Source organism: Colobus angolensis, unplaced genomic scaffold (genome assembly GCF_000951035.1).
Source record: "Colobus angolensis palliatus isolate OR3802 unplaced genomic scaffold, Cang.pa_1.0 Scaffold109, whole genome shotgun sequence".
NCBI lineage: Eukaryota > Metazoa > Chordata > Mammalia > Primates > Cercopithecidae > Colobus > Colobus angolensis.
In genome coordinates this window covers 10,411,688-10,417,624 of record NW_012111919.1, presented here as the reverse complement: position 1 = coordinate 10,417,624, position 5,937 = coordinate 10,411,688, and the positions used below count along the sequence as shown (strand labels likewise).

Sequence of the window (5,937 nt, the reverse complement as noted above, 5' to 3'; positions counted from 1 at the left end):
AACACTAGTAAGGTTTTACAGAAGGAGCAGAGGAGGCATGATGGTTCTGGTCATTTCTCATCCCCCTTGTCATTCATAATCCCTAAGAAGACATACTGCCATTTAGACACAGTGTTACCTAAGGCTGGGAGAGCTGAGAATTGATATTTTTCTACAACAGACCCAATATCAATATCATAGGGCTGAGTGAGCTTCAGAAAACCCTGTGGCTTCCCAGTTACAGCATTTCCTATGCTTTTGTCTTGTGCTGCTCTGACCCATCTCCCTGAGATCAAACCCTCTGTGCCCCATCATCCAGAGCCATGCGTCTGCAGTGCCTGGCCCTGAGTGTTATTTATTACCAGCTGAATGCAATTGTTCTCTACACTGCTTCTTCTGAGAATATACCCCCACTTCCCTATCACCACAATCATCTTAGTGACATATTACCAAACTTCACTTAAATTTGCCAAGCCTTGAGGGTCCATGTGTAGGACCTCTATACAGGCTCTACTAGGACCTTCCTTTATAAACAGTTTAATTTCCCCAGCTCCCAATTGATCTGAGGTGCTCCCTCCCATTCATCCTCTTTTCTAACCTTAACTAACCTTATGACCTGAGTCTGCCAAAGCTAGTGCAGAATCTACCTGGATAAATTCAAAGAGAAATTGAGAAACAGAACCTTTAAGATGCTCCAGTCTGACCTAATTCCTCCCTCTTTATTTTATAGATGAAAATGCCAAGGCCCATGGAAGTTAAGTAAGTTACTAAAGTGAGCTAAAAGCAAACCTGGAACTAAACCTTAAGCCACCTGACAACCAATTCTATACTCCCATGTTTTTAAACAAATTGAAAATGCAGCAACTGATACTGACTTACTGTTGTGGTACAAAAAAAGAACTCCCAAAAATGATACAGATTACTCACAAACCAATGCCTCAAATCCAAGTTATTTGAAAAGTGGAGATTGATTCTCCGTGGTTCTTATGAGATGGATATTAAGCTATAACAAGTAAGAAGTCTGAATGTGCTTCTATCCTAAGAGACCAATAATTCAATCTTTTAATCGTAGACAGTTGCAGTAAAAGAAACCCTAGAAGCCTCCAAGGTCTTATATTCCATTAGGAATATAAACAGCAGTTACAAAACTTAAAGCAAAAGGATTTCACCATAATACTAAAGGAAACAATATGCAACAAAATATCATCAAGTCAATTTAATAAAAGTTATAACTGAAAAAAGTTCAAATCTCTGAACTTCAATGAAAATGTAATGGGTTCATGAAAACAAGATAAATTCTGTCTCCACTATAATTAAATCACTTGAATTGATGCAAAGAAAAGTCTGTCACCCTTCAAATGCAAATTTCTTAAAGTATAAGATTTAAACATTTACCAACATGATGTAAACAAAAAGTACCCCCAGTTGAAAAATGTACTTATATTAAAAATGCTCCATTTTTTTGCGGTCAGCTTCTCACCATAAACCACAAATTGTGCAAATTAGTTTTAATCAATTCAGCTGCTTTCATCAGCAAAAGACACTTGAAATGTCCGTGTATTTATTAAAATTTATCTCATAAATTTCACACTGATAGGCAATGTTTCAATTACCAATTGTAACTACCTTCTCTATATTCAAGAGAGATATACACAGAAAGACATATATTACCCATGAATTTTTGCTCTCAGATTCAAATACAGTCATCTAATTTGTGAAAATAATTGTAATATTCTCCATCTAAGCTCCTTGTCTTCCTGAAATGGTAGATAATGGCGGCCCTGTTGAGCAGTACCTGGGATTGGTGCTTTGTCAGCACTGGGGAAATGGCTTGGCTGAATCACTTGGAGAGTATGCAGCAATTTGTCATATCAGTGCTAGTCATGCAAAGGGTTCTCTGCATGCTAACAAAGGCACTTAGAACACAAGTAACCTCAACTTTAAACCAATGAGATATAGTTTCCTACTTGATCCATTCACTGAAGAAGGTGAAGGTAGCCCAGGACCTGATAGAAATTACATTTTTAATGTAGAATCTTCTAAATTTTCTACATTTGACTTTGGGTGTAAGATTTTAACCTTGTCAGTTATTGCTTCTTCATTAACTATAGATAGAATGCTAATAGTGTCTGGCTCTGTTTTGAGCACTTTACTTTGCATTCATATAATTAATCCTCATTTAATCCTCAGATGAGAAAACTGAGTCACAGAGAAGCTGAGCAATTTGCCCAAGACAAGTGGCAGAATTCAAGTTCCAACTAAGGCAGTCTGTCTTCAGGCCTTTTGCCCTCAGCCTGCAATGCAACATAGGCTAATCTATAAGGAAAAAACACAAAAAAACTGCTCAAGGAAAATGACACTTCAGAACAACCTCCTCAGAGTCTCAGGACCCTCATAAATGTTTTCCCAACAAAATGTGCTCTCTGTTACTCAGTCTTCATATCTGTAAAACAGGGAGAAAAACTATTCTGCTTTCATTTCTAGGAAGCTGTAAGATTCAAAGAACATAAAAGAACATAATGCATTTCTCTTTGGCAAGTGCAAAACCCTGAGAAGAATAGTGATATTGCCTATTACAGCTGCCTGCCAAACTGATTTTCTTACAGGGGTTATTGCCACCTAGTTTGCAGTTATTGATAGATAACATGCATGTTTATCCACTCCCAGAAACAAAGAACACTAAGAATAGTGTGTTTTAACTTGGTGGACACAAAAGCATGCCTTTACTGTCGTAAGAATGCCAACTGTCGGTTGTCAACTCCCCAATTCTGTGTCACAATTTAATTCCCAAGAACAACTCAAAATCCTGTAAGACATCATGCTGATTTATTCCATTAAACACATTATGTTGATAAGACATAGAGCAGCAAGCTGCTTAAGGAAAAAAAAAAAAAAAAAAAAAAACCTTGTAATGTTTGCTGGACTCCGCAAGAGGAAGGCAAGGTATTCTACTTTGACCAGTTTACCAAGTGATTCCAAAAGTCGACAGCTCTCAAAGAGGCCCAGGCCAACAGAAGATATAAAACCTAATCTTGCATTCAGTGCAGAAAGCTCTAACATATGCCCTTATGACCCACTATGTCCACTGGAGCCAAAGCCCCGTCAGTTTGAGAGCGTAATCATACACCCTTTAACAAATCAGCAATATTCTTTTGAGAACTGATTCCGAATATGCTAGTAAGTTTGGAGGAAGACTGAACTCACGACCATGAGAACATTAGCCTTCTTCACCTGTGAATCTGCAAACATTTCAACAGGACATTGGATTGTCACAGAGTGTGAAATTGACAGCAAGACTGAGGGGACCACCCTTGCTCACACCTGAGTTACACAGAAAATAAGACCTCTATTAAGTGATTTGTTCACTAGATTCCTGTTCATTTTCTAGGCTTGTGTTTTATATTTTTGCCAATTTGTTGCTTAGATAAAACAGCATGAAACTCACTGTTCAGCATTCTGTTGGAATTACAGGGTAACTTCCACTACGTGATACTATAGCTCTCTTTCTCTAGAACTTGAGCTTTCTGTCCTGCAATTGTTTTGTTTTTCTGTTTTTTGCAGCTGCATTGTCTCTTTAAAATCAGCAATGAGCGCTCACTGGAAATGAAAACAATGTTACTAAATACTCTGGTAAATTTTAAAAAGCATACTTTCTTTCTGGAATTAAACTATAAACCAAAACCCCATTTCATATTATTATTATTATTATTATTCCTATGAAGCCTTGTTAAATATAATGCTTTCAAAGCAGGAGCTGGCCGGGCACGGTGGCTCAAGCCTGTAATCCCAGCACTTTGGGAGGCCGAGACAGGCGGATCACGAGGTCAGGAGATCGAGACCATCCTGGCTAACACGGTGAAACCCCGTCTCTACTAAAAATGCAAAAAATTAGCCGGGCGAGGTGGCCGGCGCCTGTAGTCCCAGCTACTCGGGAGGCTGAGGCAGGAGAATGGCATAAACCCGGGAGGTGGAGCTTGCAGTGAGCCAAGATCCGGCCACCGCACTCCAGCCTGGGCGACAGAGCGAGACTCCGTCTCAAAAAAAAGAAAATAAAAGAAAAAAAAGCAGGAGCTAATATTAATTACTATGTAGTGGCTTCACGTTCAGTTTCACTGCAAAGAACACTTTCTAGAAATTATATCCCCAGCAAGGGAAAATGTTTGAACCGACTGCTATTTGTAGCTAAATAATATAGTGAAACTAAAATTGTTAAGTAACCAACAGGCATCTTAATAATCCGGGTTTTTTAGCTCAAGTGACCGAGGCAAGATGGGTCAAAGTCAGAGTGGTGTTCATGGTCCTGGAAGTGGCAAGAAGGATGACAAGGACAAGAAAAAGAAATATGAACCTCTGTACCAACTAGAGTGAGGAAAAAGAAGAAGAAAACAAAGGGACCAGATGTAGCCAGCAAACTGCCACTGGTGACACCTCACACTCAGTGCTGGTTACAATTACTGACCTTAGAGAGAATTAAAGACTATCTTTTCATGGAGGAAGAATTCATCAGAAATCAGAAACGAATGAAACCATTAGAAGAAAAACAAGAGGAGGAAAGATCAGAAGTGGATGATCTGAGGGGCACCCTGATGTCAGTAGGAACCTTGGAAGAGATCCTTGATGGCAATCATGTCATCATGTCTACATCTGTGGGCTCAGAATACTACATCAGCATTCTTTCATTTGTAGACAAGGATCTGCTGGAAACTGGCTGCTCGGTCCTGCTCAACCACAAGGTGCATGTTGTGATAGGGGTGCTAATGGATGACACGGATCCCCTGGTCACAGTGATGAAGATGGAAAAGGCCCCTCAGGAGACCTATGCCAAAACTGGGGAGTTGGACAACCAAATTCAGGAAATTAAGGAAGCTGTGGAGTTTCCTCTCACTCATCCTGAATATTATGAAGAGATGGGTATGAAGCCTCCTAAAGGGGTCATTCTCTATGGTCCACCTGGCACAGGCAATGCCTTGCTATCCAAAGCAGTAGCAAACCAAACCCCAGCCACTTTTTTGAGAAGTTGGCTCTGAACTTATTCAGAAGTACCTAGGTGATGGGCCCAAACTCGTATGGTCATTGTTTTGAGTTGCTGAAGAACATGAACCATCCATCGTGTTTATTGATGAAAGTGGCGCCACTGGGACAAAAAGGTATGACTCAAATTCTGGTGGTGAGAGAGAAATTCAGTGAACAATGTTGAAACTGTTGAACCAGTTGGAGGGATCTGATTCTAGGGGAGATGTGAAAGTTATCATGGCCACAAACCGAATAGAAACTTTGGATCCAGCACTTATCAGACCAGGCCGCATTGACAGGAAAATCAAGTTCCCCCTGCCTGATGAAAGGACTAAGAAGTGCACCTTTCAGAATCACACAAGCAGGATGACACTGTCCGATGATGTAACCCTGGACGACTTGATCATGGTTAAAGATGACCTCTCTGGTGCTGACATCAAGGTAATCTGTATAGAAGCTGGTCTGACGGCCTCAAGAGAATGTAGAATGAAAGTAACAAATGGATACTTCAAAAAATATAAAGAAAGTGTTCTTTATAAGAAACAGGAAGGCACCCCTGAGGGACTCTATCTCTAGTGAACCATAGCTGCCATCAGGAAAATGGTTGGGAGATTTCTCCACCCCTAAAAAGGATGAGGTTGGGGGAGTTGCCCAGAGGAATCCTTGTTCCCATTGATTTTTATTAGCAAAAGATCCCATGTCTTTTGGAGTACGATGTGTAAGTAAGTGCCCATTGGGTGGCCTTTGTCAGTCACTGTGCAGCAGTCGGCTTCCCAATAGAGTGTGCTCTTTCACAATAATAATAATAATAATAGTAATAATAATAGTAATAATAATTATCTGGGTTTCTGTCCAGTTGTTTGTTTATTTGATTTTTAATCTTAGGATGCTTTACGTATTCACTGCCTAACATCAAAGGGAAAAATATGACCAATTTAATTCCTG

General features: G+C 39.8%; 1 pseudogene; it reads left to right on the top strand.

Annotated features, from left to right (window-relative positions):
* Window positions 1–4,248: 4,248 nt before the first annotated feature.
* Window positions 4,249–5,568, top strand: LOC105518375 (annotated as a pseudogene).
* Window positions 5,569–5,937: the final 369 nt, after the last annotated feature.